General features: G+C 35.7%; 1 pseudogene; it reads right to left on the bottom strand.

Moving 5' to 3' along the window:
* Positions 1–6,518: 6,518 nt before the first annotated feature.
* Positions 6,519–7,707, bottom strand: LOC149786036 (uncharacterized; annotated as a pseudogene).
* Between the last annotated feature and the right edge of the window lie 7,275 nt (positions 7,708–14,982).

Genomic DNA, 14,982 nt, shown 5'->3' with positions numbered 1-14,982 from the left:
TTACTTTCTCTTCATTCTCTGCCTTTCATGCATCTCGATCAACATCTCTGTTTCTAAGCTTTTCTTCATCTCTTTTCCATCCTCAGATGGTGGTCTCGTAAAATAAAAATTAAATTTTTTTTTGTCCTATTTTACCTTTTCACCGGAAATTTTATTGTGAATTGTTTTCTTCCATTTATTAGTATACCTGGTCACAAAGTCAAGTGAACTTGTGCTATTGTCTTTGGAGCATCCGCCTCGGAAGCGGAAGGTTGTGGATTTAATCCCTGGCCGAGTCATACCAAAGACTTACAAAAATGGTACTAACAGCTGCCTCGCTTGGCGCTCAGCATTAAGAGGCTAGTGTTAGGACTGGTCGGCCTGGTGTCAGGATAATGTGACTGGGTGGGACATCATGCTACATGTCTGTGGCATGATGCCCCAGTGCTAGACATCACTATAAACTGTCACATTGCAGACATCATAGCAATATGACTGAAAAATTGTTAAAGCTACGTTAAAAATCCAAATCACACATGCTATTGTCTGTGTAAAGTTGTTTGTTGCAAGTAGTATATTATCCATAAACCTGTGTGCTTTAGTACTTTTCAATAAGTTAATTGCCTATCCTAAATAGGCAGTGCTGCAATTAATTATTTTACTTCTAATGACTACCTTGAATAACACTGAATAATTGGTCCAAAGTTTATAATGACGTTTAAAAAATTATTTCATTTTGACAATTAAGGCAAAGCGACAGTTGAAGCATGAATAATTTTTTCCAGACCATCACTTCCAGTGATGAAGTTAACATTATGTTTCAGAGGAATGTCCACATTATTATGGGATATGTAAAGTGATACTGACTCTTTCAAACAGTAATAAAAAGGAAACCCTGATTATACTGTAAGGGTCAGTCATTCTGCAATTCCTGGAACTAATAATTCTGATGATTTCAATTGTACAGAGATATATATATATATATATATATATATATATAATATATATATATATATATATATATATATATATATATATATAATGCCTTGTGATGCTTGCTTCATTGAAAGTTACTGTCAGGTCTGTAGGACACAAATATCTGGTTTTTCAGCAAAAAGTACTATCAACTTTTTGTATTTCTTCAAATTGGCTAAAAAATGTAAATCTGCATGTCCTGTAATGTTTTTGTTGCAGTGTTTAAATATCTGTAAATTCCAAGATAAAAATACCCAAATAGATTGTTAAAACTACTGTTTGATTCAGTGAAAAGCTGTTTTTATGTTATTATGATGAAAGGTAATTTGGGGCAATGGAAAATTATTAAATTTACTAAGAAAAATAAATACTTTAATATCTTTTTAAAAAAAATTAAGTCAAATATTTGCTTGCTACCTCATCATTTTTACTTGAAAAATATCTTAGCAAAATGTAACTTGACCTTATTTATATTTCCCATCTACTTTCTTCCCTTTGAAATTGCTACAGTTGGAACAATACTTGTAGAAGCTGCAGTGTGATGCATGCACAAGAGATGCACTGAAGAGTTCCTACCAGGGGGAGACAGTAACACTTATCAAATGGTCTATTTACAACTACTAATAAAAAAAAACAACAGAATTTGACAGAATATAAAAGAAAGCATACAGTCCTTTAGATTGTATAAATGATGCCAAGTATAGCCATTGTTATTAAAATGGAGAAACCTTTGAATGATTTTATAATAACTGCAATCAGAATCTGACCAGTTTTAATAGAAAATATCTTAGTATAAAAGGTGTTTCATTTTATTCAGATAATGCAAATCCACCATCAAATATGACTACCACTACTAAAAAGAGGAAAACTTTAAATGATGTCTTCTCAAAAACTACTCAAGAAAATTTAACCAAATTTGACAGAAAGCATCCTGTCATGCAGACCATTCATATTTGTTCCCTTGATGCTAATCTGCCATTGAATATAACTCCTGTTAATAAAAATACAAAAACCTTTAAACAGAATGACTTCTTAAAAACCACTGAACAGATTTTGACCAAATTTGAAAGAAAGCTTTCTGGCATGAATGTCTTCCAAAATGTTAAAATGATGCTGATATGCCATCAAATGATAATTGTTACTAAAAATATAAAACTTTGAATGACTTCTTAAAAACTGCTCAACAGAATTTTTATCAAATTTTACAGAAAGCATCCTAGCATCAAAATGTTTAAAATTTGCTCAACTATTTCTGCCATCTGATCAGAAAGTTGAAAATTTTAAACAGCTTCTAAAACACAGTTCAGCAGAATGTGACCAAAGATTATTCAGATTTATTCAAATGTTGGTCCACTATCAAATATGGATGTCATTACTAAAAATACATTAGAATTTTTTATATATAAAATAATACATGTACCCACCAGCTGATCTCATTGTATTCATAATAGTAATTCCATCAAAACTGTGCACAAAAAACATAATTTCTAAAATTTGTTTGCTAGATTTCATTTGAATCCAAGTAATTAATGTTTTTGCTAATACACTTATACTAATTTATGAAACACTTTTTCTGAAACATTCATATTTACTGGAAATGCGCAAAGATGTGATTTCTGACTGTTGTTGTTGTTGTTGTTGTTGTTGTAGGGTTTAATGCCATTTTTCAGCACACGATAGGCTATACATGGCGGCCAGTATTAATGGTGGAGGAAGAACCCGGGAAAACCCCAGAAAGAACCATCGACCCACGAGAAGCTACTGACAAGCTTTCTCACATACCCACATTGGCTGAATCCGAGACTTGAACCCACGCAGACAGAGGTGAGATGGCAGTGATCCGTAACGGAGAGCGCTTTAGACCACTCGGCCACTCGGGGCCCCGTGATTTCTGACTGACAATAAAATGCATTCATTAGCCATTGTAAGTTTAACTCCCCTATAAAAGTCATGAGCTTATTTCAAGACAGTATATGAGCTTGCTGCAGCTTTGCATGTGCTAGCCCACGACTTTGCTGTATTGCATGTATAGGCCGGAATTGGAATGTTTACGAAGTCGTGGCAGGCTCATATGAGCATTAAACGTGCTCAAGGCACATGTATAACAAGTTTACTGAAACTTTGCTCGCACAAGCTAGCAATAAGCACACAAGCTCATGATGCACTGTCAACCACCTAGCACGCGCAAGCTCGCAATGAGCATACAAGCTCGTGATGGGCTGTGAACCAGCTAGTACTAGCTGGTTGAGAGTACGTAACGAGCATGTAATCTCATTGCAAGTTTAGTATAAACTTGCGCATGCAAAGTAGCAAACTCACAATAAATTGTAATGAGTTCAATATGAGTTTGTGGTTAGCTAGTCACGCTTACAGTCAGATCTTTATACAGCAAACTTTGCAATCCCTGATCAATCAATGGAGAAGATCAAACTTCATATAAATAAATTAATACAGTGAACTCTCACCAAATGCAGCGCATTAAAAATTAAGAAACAAAGACTAAAATCTTACAGCTAAATGTTTTTTTTCTTCAATGCACCAAAGTAGTTTTGTTTTCCTCATTGGTGCTTTAGTTTTGATATATCTCTGTGTATTGTTCCAATTCTAGGAATGGATGAAAGTGATGCCTTTTTGATGAACCAACAACCAATAAAAAAGTAATTATAACAAGGACTATCATAAATGGAAAATGAGATTTCTGTTTATTTAAATAATTATTAAAAACAAAAATATAAGTTTTAGAATCAAATACAAAAATTAAAGTGCCATAACAGTGTATCTACATTTATTCAGTTTATTTCTTGGTGAATGAGAATATATATTCAAAATACGAATGTAAGAAATCCGATTGAAAAATTTTCAGTAATAACTGCATGGGAGCCTATCTAATATCAGGTTTGCACCTGTTTACGATAATAACCGAATGCAACCGCCGACCACTTCTGGTATTTAGTGAAAACAAAGCGTGACATCACATTCTGAACACTTGTTGTAAACAAAGGCTGAGTTGGTATTGTCACATTATGGAAAAGTCTTCAGAAACTCAACAAGAAAGTTGCGATTTTGAAGGAAGTGAATTGTCACTGTCCTGTGGATCTTCGTCATTCGAAGATGGGGATTTAATAAGCTCGGAAGATTCTGATAATGGTGTAGAAGTGGCTGCCGGTACCCAAATTGATCCGTACCAGTTTGAACCGTATATTTCCAATACCGACGAATCCGAATTTTCAGATGAAGATGACGAAGAAGAAAGACAAGATAGATTGACGGACAATTCATGGTAATTGTTTTCTGAATATGTCTATGGCCTAAGTTACGATAAATATATATATCCGACGATATATGCAGTACTGTTCAACAGTCCCCTGTTTGTTTAGAAAAGGATTTTTTCTCACCTGTAATAAAGGATGTACAAGTGCATTGCATTTCATGGGTAAAGACATATTTATACGTTGATAAGTAAAACTTACATCGGATCACATTTGTAAGCTTCGAAAACCTGTGAACAAATTGAAACGATTTACTATAGAAGTACTTAAGATTCCTAGAAGAGGAGGTCCTCTTTTGCACAACTGTTGAAATAGGCAGGATATTTACCTTCATAACAGTGAAAATGAATTCATATTCTATACACTGTATTATAAGTTAAAATTTCGAATTTCTCATGTGTATGCTAATAGTTGATTTTTATAAACTATGAAATAAACCCATTTTTCTGTGGTAGGCATCTACTTGCAACTTCTATTTTCTTTCATATCTATTTTAATTTTACAGTGCTGTACTAAATGTTTACCTGTTCCTGACTTTAGTCAGTTTGTCATTGTACTGTGATATTGATGTGTTCATAAATATAAGATTAAATTTGACAAGCACAGCACTATGCATTAAAGAAGAAAACTCTATTTTAGGTGTAATTGTGGACATTGTTTGGTAATGCAAGAGAATGTGTATGCTGTTGTGACATAGAGAAGGTCAAAAGTGTCTGCAATGAATGCCAGGGGATACAATGTATAACACACCATGCAGGGGTCAGTCCAGTTTGTCCTGACATCCATGTTTTAAAAGTTGCATACTACCAGTATAGACAACAATTTGGAGAACATCCAGAACAAGGAAATGAGTAAGTAAAATGTCTGAGTAATTTTTCATGTTCTTTTGTTTTCATCAATTTTGCTTTCATGATCTACGCAGGACAACATAGTATTGGGGTTATTAATACAGCAAATAAATAAACCACTTTTTCCAGTCATTTTATGACACCTTCAAAGATTGAACCCCTGTTCTGGAGGCATACACTGTCTAACCTTTATACCACAGTGATACTGATAAGTCATGCCAAAAAACAATACATATACATGTGCAAATATTGTTTTATTTCATTTTTTGTGTCGGAAATTAAAATAGTTTTATATATATATATATATATATATATATATATATATATGCACTTTATTGATATGCAAAATAGCGATAAATCACAATGGGCCACTAACACTGTCTACTAAAACTTTTGATTTCCTAATTTGATCTAATGCACAAAGCATATTTTATTTCAACTTTATTTTCCAATTATTATTTCAGAAGACATCGGTATACAGCATATAGACAATTTGCTCGGTGGTGTTGGCACTTCTTGGGCAAGGAAGTGAGGGTCATCATTCTATCATGTGTTGTTCAGAGGATCCATACTGCCTTTCCTGATCAAAACCTGAACTACACTGGCTTTCATGAGGCTGATAGCGATTAAACCTGATAAGAAGATTTTGAATAGCAATATCCTTCTCAGGTCTCTCATACAGACTACAAAATGGGGGTGATACATCTACCAGAAGTTTTACTCCTTCATCATTCATGTGAGACACATGTCCATTGTGAATGCTGTTTTCAACAGACGTTCAATATAATCTGTAAATTAAAGTAAATATAATATGCATTGTATTGTACAAGCCAAAAACTGCAACCTTTTGCTGAAGTTAACACATGAATTAAAAGCATTTGTCTTTACAATTGTTTGCATATTGTTATTATTGTTATTATTTTACCACAGGGCAAATTCATGACCTTTAAAATTAAAGGAGTATCAACTTTAACAAATATTTTACATTTACTGTTTGAATTTAATGTAAAAAAATAATATAGGTACTTACACTTGGTACAACAGTATTTATATCTCTAAGTGATATATTCCTTTCTGTTCATTAATTACTAATGTATATTCTTGCCATATGTTGAGTCAACAAAGATTTTCCTGACAGTGTATTCTCCTTTCTTGTACTTTGGATACACTATTTTATATCTGGCTCTCCCATCCTTAATGCACGCTTGCTCTCTTTGGATGTTTTCATTAACATGCAATGCAGCTAGCCAAAGCCTATTTCAGAGTAAATAAAGATGCAAAATACAGTATATAATTCTATCAAAAATCAGATAATTTATTTTTATAGATACATTATTTGCAAACATTCCAAAATACTAAAAACTGTTATACAATTTTACATTGCAGGATATCAAAAGATCACTGAAAAATCTGAATCAGTACTTTTTTGTGTGCAATAAGTTAAGATTTACCTTGAAAGCATTCCATGATAGGAGAAACCAATCATCTTTGGTGCACAATGATTGGTCACGGAGTGGTATCCCTCCAGTGCTTAAGTTTGTTGTCCAGATGACAGCATTGGTACATCTTTTCTCATTTGTCTGCTGGTCACAGTCTCTTCAAGCTTTGCAAATACTTATATCCTATAAGTTATAAAACATGTTCATCAAAGCTTGTTTTTATGCTATCTTGCATGAAAATTAAAGTGTGCACTAACAAAAATGTATATAAATTCAATAAATTACTAGACCAATACAGTTAGGCAAAAGTTACATGCCTATATGACTTGTACTCCATAAGATGTTTTTGCATACCAAATATCATTGATTAATAAGAAATAGATCTACTAATTGAACAAAATTGATGGACCTAAACAATTGTTACCAAGAATACAAGTATGGTTTTTGTTTAAAAAGAAAAAGAGTTCAACCATTTGTATTACCTGTTTTCAACCACTTCTTTTGTCTCTATCTTCCCTCCAAAGTACCATGTTCACATGATACAAATAAATCACCATAGCCAGAATGCACATTACTGATATGGTTTATAACAGACTGCCACTTTTCCAGCATTAATTCTTTGTTTTGGTTAGGTGATGATGCTGCAGACCAATACAGTTGGTTGACCAAAGTCTTTATCCATGGGGTTATATCCAAACAGTCATTTTGTTTTGATAAGGCAAAGAGTTTCTTTTTCATTCCTGTATATAGAAACAGACATTAATAGCATCATAAAAAGTTTTTTTCAACAATACCTTTTGCAAGTCAGATGGAAGTTTTAAAAAAATCCTTTTGACCAACTGATTCAACAAGATGTTATGAATATCTAAAACTTCTACACTAACTTAAACCACCTACATTGGGAATGATTATGAGTGTCACATTAAAAACATTAACACTTGCATAGACATTTATTTTATTCTGGTTCTTCTTCACTTCATAAAGGCAAGTTAACAATGAATATCAATGCAAAACATTTTTAATTTTATTTTTCTTACCTTTAGCAACATGCCAGACATCAAAACAATGTTGAGTGTCTGTCATATTTTCCCTCACCAATTTCAATATTTGGACATGTCTGTCTGTAATTAGGAATTTGATTGGAATCCAATGGTACTTAAAGAATTCCACATTCCTTACAAGACGTTCCTTTTCCATGTGGCAGCTGCTCTTTACCTCATTACTCTGCAACGTAATGTTGGCACAATATTAAATCATATACAGTTTTATATTTGATTTTGAGGTGTTTAATGCTGCACCCAACAATATTTCACTTAAAACTGTCAGACAGTTTTATTAGTAATTTTTAGGCATTTAATGCCACTTTTAACAATAATGTTCCTCATGTGCAGCAATAATCTGAAACAAAATGTACCTTATTTGAGAACATTTATGAGTCACTTATACTGATGGCTATTCACTGACTTCCCAAAAATAATTAGTCACGATATGACTGAAAAATTGTTAAACATGACAACACCAACACCAATGAAAATATTTTAACAATATTGTGTAAACATTCTACTCCATTTTGCTTTGTAGATTTTTATTAATTGGGGATGCGAATAAACCTCATCATGTTGTAAATATCTGTATGTAATCTGATGCACACATTAGTCTGACAATGAAATATATATGTAAGCCTTCTAAATCAACCAGCAGAAAGATTTCTCTATTCACATTGTCAAAGTTGAAGGCAACATGAAAATTTTGACAATGTTTATCAAATGTTTATATCTCAGTTCTTGGTTTATTAGACATTTACTGCATTTGTTTTGGAAACTATGAAAGAGCTGTCTACAGGGTACACATGGAAATGATATGGTGACTGATCTGTTAAATATCACAGATATAATAATATGGTGCTTGTCATTAAAAACTCACCCTTGCTGCTTCTCTCTTTGAATAGCCCCTTCTTATTTTCTTTGGTGGTGGCACTTGACAAGTTACTTCCGCTGATGGTGACATTTCATGCCTACACAGCTGACGCTATGGTGTTTAAAGTTCTGATACCTTTGCAGTTACCTAGGCTTGGTTGTCAGTTTCCTTCACACAGTGGATAGGCAGGACAGCATCATCATCGAGTTTGACTTTCTTTGGTCCCCTACACATAGGTTCAACCTCAAATCTATAACTAAATGGGAAGCATTCTGGTGTGAAATTAAAGGAGCAGAGAGCAGAAAACTCAATCGGACCATCCCAGTTTGCTCTTTTGATTTTTACAAAATCTGTCCACCTACGATGAAGTGATTGGTCTTTCGGGAAGGAATACATGGAAAACCCATCAGCATTTGTATTCCCACAATTTGCTGTAACACACCTGACCCAGCTGCCCTTGCTTATACCTCTACTATCTCCTCTTGGCATGATTATGATGATAAAAGTTTTCAGACTAATTAATATGGAACGAAGCACGTACTTTGTTTATGTTTCGATAGAAATGGAAGTAAGGTGTGTGTTCAAAATATGAAATCATGTGATCTATACTCTCCGGAAATTATCGAGTGATAAAATCGGTCCGATGTGTATTATTTTTTTTAAAACACACCTGAGCATATTTCTCACTTATTATGGAGAATTTTTCCATCGGGTTTGTTTATACCGCTTCCAGATTTTATTTTCTATTAAAAAAATATTGAATTTGATTTACTTTATCTACACTGGTATGGCACTTTAAAACCAACAAATGGACTAGAAATATTAAGGTCAGATGATTTTTTAAAATCTTAATAAATCTAACTGACTGGGAAAAAATCATAAAGTTTAAAGTTTAAATGTCTTTTTTAAAAATCACGTAATTTTGGCAACATCTGGCAATCTGCACTTGCTGTTGATGATATTCCTTCATAGCTGGTGATGCCTAACTCTATCCACAGTGATGACTGAACCAGCAACCTCTTGAAAAGTAAGTCATAAATGGAAAATGAAACTTCCATGCTTTATGATAGTGTTAAAATCAACAAAATTAGCTTTTTGAATCTAATACAACAATTAAAATAAACTTACAGACTAGAAACTTATGATCACGTGATTTTTAAAGATGTTTAAGTTAATAAATCCAACTCAAAAGCTGCTTTAAGTACAAATGTCTTTCAGAATTCAGCACAATTCATTTAGGTAATGTCTAGCTGTGCCACACTTGCTGTTGATTATACCGTTGAACTCCTTTATAGTTTGTGATGCCTCACTCTCTCCACAGTGCTTCCTGATGTAATCTGCTGAAAAACACCAGAAAAGAATTGTATCAGTTTATTTTACTTTATATCATTCAGAGTAACTGAATGGGACTGCTACTGTAGCCTAAGTGGTTAGAGCATCTGCCTCTGATGCGTGTTCATATCAAAGATTTATAAAATTTTTACAGCTGCCTTGCTTGGTGCTCAGCATTAAGAGGTTATTGTTAGGACTGGTAGGCCTGGTGTCAGGATAATGTGACCAGGTGGGACATGATGCTATGTGTCTGCGGCATGATGCCCCATCCTAGGCATAACAATAAACTGCCACACTGCAAACATCATAGCAATATAAAAATCCATAAAACACAAACAAAGTGACTGAATGAGATGAAATAAATGTTTATGACATGTTTGTTAACTGGATCTCTTACAGGAGTGGTCAGTATTATCCAATTGGTTAGTGTCAAATTAACAATCAAGTGACTGACATCATATTTTATTGGTCAAAATAAATATGTTGCTAGAAGAAAATGACAAAATCATTTTGTGACAAGTATCAAAGGCAGACTGGAATAAGAATAATACTTTTAAGACTGGAAAGTTTGGACTGAGTCAAATTATGTATAATGTTCCAGGTACATCACATGAGTGATCATCATTGTGCTGATATTCTTTTGTAAATATTTATTTTAAAGGTGAACGATTTCACATTATATGTTCTGTTTCTCTTATTTTTGGCATTGAAATAACCGTATTTTAGTAAAATAGTGTTGATAAAATCAGTAACGTTTCCACAGTATCAACATTTTTTAGGCTAGCATCAGTACAGCCAAGGTTATCGTGAGTTATCATACCTATAATTTCATTTTTGACCTGTTCAGGCACTGATAGAGTCCTTGGTCCCCCTTTTTTGTTTGGTGCACTATGGGACCCTAATGCTGACATGCCTGTCAAAGCGGGTGTCCATTATATGAATCACAACCTTTCTGGGTTTGTGGAAGCAACAAATGGCTGGACTCTACTTCTGTTGCTTGGTTATGTACATTTCAGCACCATCAGCAAGTTGAACCTTGTGATCTCCAAATTTCTAAAATAATGAAGATTTAATAGGACATATTAATTAAGACTGTTGATAGGTACAGTCAGGGCTATGTTTCCCTCTATTCAATCAATCTTAACTTGTGACACTGACCAGCATGTTGAGCTACCATAGTTTTAGGGACAAATGTGGCATGAGCGACATTATCATGTTCCTTAGTTGCTAAGTTGTTATACAGACCTATATTACCTGAGTTAAGCTACAACTATATCTAATACAAAGTAACATAATTACAGCATTTCTTCTGCAAACCAAAGACAGCTTATAAACAAGCATATATCAGCCATTAAGTTGCAACAGTGCTATCAAGCATTAGTTTGGAAAAAAATGAGTAACAAGTCATAATCTTCATATGTATTTATATGCTGTGATAATGACACTTGAGAAAGTAATCACACCCATTTCTTTCAAGTTCTAATATTTCCCATCATTGTCATACCTGGTTGTCAAGTTCTATATCAGGAATAAATTCTTAGAATTTTCTAATAGCACCTTTATGATCATAAAAAATATACTTTTTGTTTCTTTCAAATTAAAATTTTTATCGAATTTGTTCCGTGACTGGTGATGACCATTCTTCATCCACAGCTGAAGTTGGTACATCCAAATCCTCTATAGTGTCTGGACAATAACTATTTACATCTTGTGACCAATTGTGCTCATTCAACTAGTATAATTGGTGCTATAATTTAATTTGGCTATAAGTCTGAGCAAAAAATACTTTCTTAAAGCTATTTTAAAACCAGACCTTTTTTCAAACAAAAAATCATAGGCTCCCAACCTTGAAAATTAAATGGTCATAACTTGTGTTTGGACTTGAAAAATACTTTAACTGAAATTCATTTTGTATGTCAAGGGTACTTGCTTTGTAATGCACTTGAGATGAACAGTTTAACAGATGTCTATAATTGCCTGCATGAAGTTTGGGAGTAAAACATTAGATTTTATAGGCAAAGAGTGAAATCCATAACAACAGTTGAGTCATTGTCAGAAAGATAAAGGAAAAAACTTATACTCATTGAAACTTTGTTATGTTTATCACTGTGACTTTGCAATGATGCAGAACAAAAATGGGGTGTAGTATGTTGATATAATAGCAAATCCCTCCAGGCCTGTGACTTGTTCTAGTTAATGGTCATAAACACTACAGCTGTGCATGTATGTGATTTGTAAATGAGTTCTGCATTTCTGGCTCAAAGATAAATAGGATTATTATGTATTTAGATGGGGTGGGTTGTTATGGTAACAATAACTGTTCCTGACGATCCTGACAATAAACTTACTTAAGTGGGTGTGCATCATGATTGAGCATGCATTGATGGTCTGTTGTTTGGTGCTTGGCTGTGCATGCCAGAGGACTGAGCAAACATCGTTTGGCTATCGTTTAACCTGGATTGAACAGCAGTTGTTTTGATGCACTGATAACATAACACAAAACAGATATAATGGTTTTATTGTTGATGGTGTAATAATAAGTAGATAGCAATTATCAAGTTTTAAGGAGTTCAAGTCTTTCAAAAATAAGCATATATTTTTTTGCTTTAAGAATACAACATTATCCTGCCAAAGAATAAGATCTAATTTCACAATTAAACAAGACTTTCTAAAGTCACAGTTTGATTGGGATTTTATGAACCTGTAAGTGACTGAGGATCACATGAGATGGAATTGGTCATGTGATGAGTCAGTCTTTAGAGCACGATCAGCTTGGATGCCTCAGAGAACAACAGTAAGGTGGGATATGCATGAAGAAAATTAATTTGCATATGGGTGGTCATGTGATCACTCAGGCACTTACAGGTTCATAAAATCCCATTTAAACTGTGACTTTGTTAGTTTTGCCCATTACCCCTGCCGAGTATGGGCCGCCCACAAAAGATCGCCAGAGGCTTCTGTCCTGTGCCATCCCTTCAAGCTGACTCCAGGTGTGACCCATCTTAGTGATGTCCACCTCAAGGTCGCGTCGCAAGGTGTTTCTTGGTCATCCCCTTCTACGCTTGCCTTGAAGGTTCCATTTCAATGCCTGTCTGTGGTTGGCAGCTTACGTAGGGTGTGTCCTATCCAACCCCACCTTCTCTTCTTGTTCTTGTCCTCTGCTGGAAGCTGGGAGGTTCTCTGCCACAGGTCGTGTTGCTGATGGTGTCTGGCCAGCGGATCTGAAGAATTCTTCTTAGGCAGCTGTTGATGAAGGTCTGAACTCTCTTTACAGTCGACTTGGTGGTTCTCCAGGTCTCTGCTCCATACAGTAGGACTGACTTCACATTGGATTTGAACAGTCTGATCTTGGTAGTTAAGGAAATTTCATTGGAGCTCCAGATGTTCTTGAGCTGTATGAAAGCTGCTCTCGCCTTTCCGATCCTTGCCTTGACATCTGCATGGGTGCCACCCTGCTGGTTGATAATGCTGTCCAGGTACGTGAAGGACTCCACCTCTTCCAGGGGACTTCCCTGCAGTGTGACTGGGTTGTTACTGGCATAATTGATCTTGAGGATCTTGGTCTTGTCTTTGTGGATGTTGAGGCCAATCTGTGCTGATGTGGCTGCCAGTATGTCGGTCTTGTCCTGCATTTGCTGCTGACTATGGGACAAGAGTGCTACGTCATTGGCAAAATCCAGGTCCTCAAGTTGACTCCACAATGTCCACTGGATCCCATTTCTCCGCCCATTGGTGGACGTCTTCATAATCCAGTTGATGGCGAGAAGGAAGCGAAACAGTGACAGCAAGCAGCCTTGCCTCACGCCATTCTGCACTAGGAAGCTGTCTGTGTGTTGTCCTGCATGAATGACTCTGCAGGACATTCCGTTGTAAGTGTTCTTGATCATGTTCACCAGCTTGGTTGGGATGCCATAGTGGCGAAGAAGTTTCCCGAGTGTCTCTCGGTCCACGCTGTCAAATGCCTTCACATAATCGACAAAGTTGATGTAGAGTGAAGAATTCCACTCCAACGATTGCTCGACTATGATGCGAAGAGTAGCTATTTGGTCCATACACAATCTGTTCTGCCGGAAGCCCGCTTGCTCATCTTGTAACTGTGGGTCAACGGCCTCCTTCATCCTCTCCAAGAGGACCCGATTGAAGTCTTTCCCTGGTACTGACAAGAGTGTGATTCCTCTGTAGTTGGAGCAGTTGCTGAGGTTGCCTTTCTTTGGGATCTTGATGAGGTGTCCCTCCTTCCAGTCAGTCAGTATTTCTTCTTCCTCCCAGATTTTCTCAAGAGGTGGTATAGCATTTCCACTGAAGCATCTAAGTCTGCTCTGAGGGCTTCTGCTGGGATGCCACCAGGTCCAGCTGCCTTGCCGTTCTTCAGCTGGGTGATGGCTTTCCTGCTCTTGTCTCTGGTAGGATTGTCACAGCTTATGGGGAGATCTGCATTGGCTGGGTGGATTTCTGGGGGATTTAGTGGTGATGGCCTGTTCAACAGTTCTTCAGAATGTTCTGCCCCTCTCTTAGTTTGGTGTTCTGTACTTGCTATGGTCTTTCCCTGCTTTTCCTTTATGGGTCTCTCTGTTTTGCTGTACTTGCCAGACAGCTTTTTGGTGATGTCATACAGCTTCTTCATGTTTCCACTTCTTGTCGCTTCTTCTGCCTCTGCTGCCATTCCTTCAACATAATTTCTCCTGTCTATCTTGATGCTTTCTTTTCACTTCGCTGTGGGCATCAGTGTATTCTTTTTGTACCTTTACTTTTGTAGTTCTTGTCTTACAGCTATTTACTGCTGCTTTTTTCTGTTTACGCTTCTGGATTTTGCGCAATGTTTCAGCTGAAATCCATTCTTTCTGTTGGTGCTTCATGGGGCCTAGTACTTCTTGGCATGTTGATTTTATTGCCTCTTTAACTTTCTGTATCTGTTTCTTGCATTGTCTTCCTCATCTTCAAGAAGCTCTTGTAGCAATTGGTACTTGTTGTTAAGCTTCAGTCTGTATTCTTCTTTAGTTTTTTGCATTTTTCAACAGGCATATGTTATACTTTGTTTTCTTCTCTTTGGTGCCCATCCAGTTCTTCTTCAGCTTAAGTTTCAGCCTTGCGACAACTAAGTGGTGGTCAGATGTCACATCTGCTCCCCTCTTCACCCTAACATCTTGGCTATGCAGATGTGGTCAATCTGATTTTCTATTACATGGTCAGGTGTTGTCCATGTGTTCTTGTGGATTCTCTTGT

This window comes from Sinohyriopsis cumingii, chromosome 12 (assembly GCF_028554795.1).
Source record: "Sinohyriopsis cumingii isolate HCF-2022 chromosome 12, ASM2855479v2, whole genome shotgun sequence".
NCBI classification, from domain to species: Eukaryota; Metazoa; Mollusca; class Bivalvia; order Unionida; family Unionidae; genus Sinohyriopsis; species Sinohyriopsis cumingii.
The sequence above is the reverse complement of the archived record's forward strand: the minus strand, read 5'-3'. Positions and strand labels throughout refer to the sequence as shown.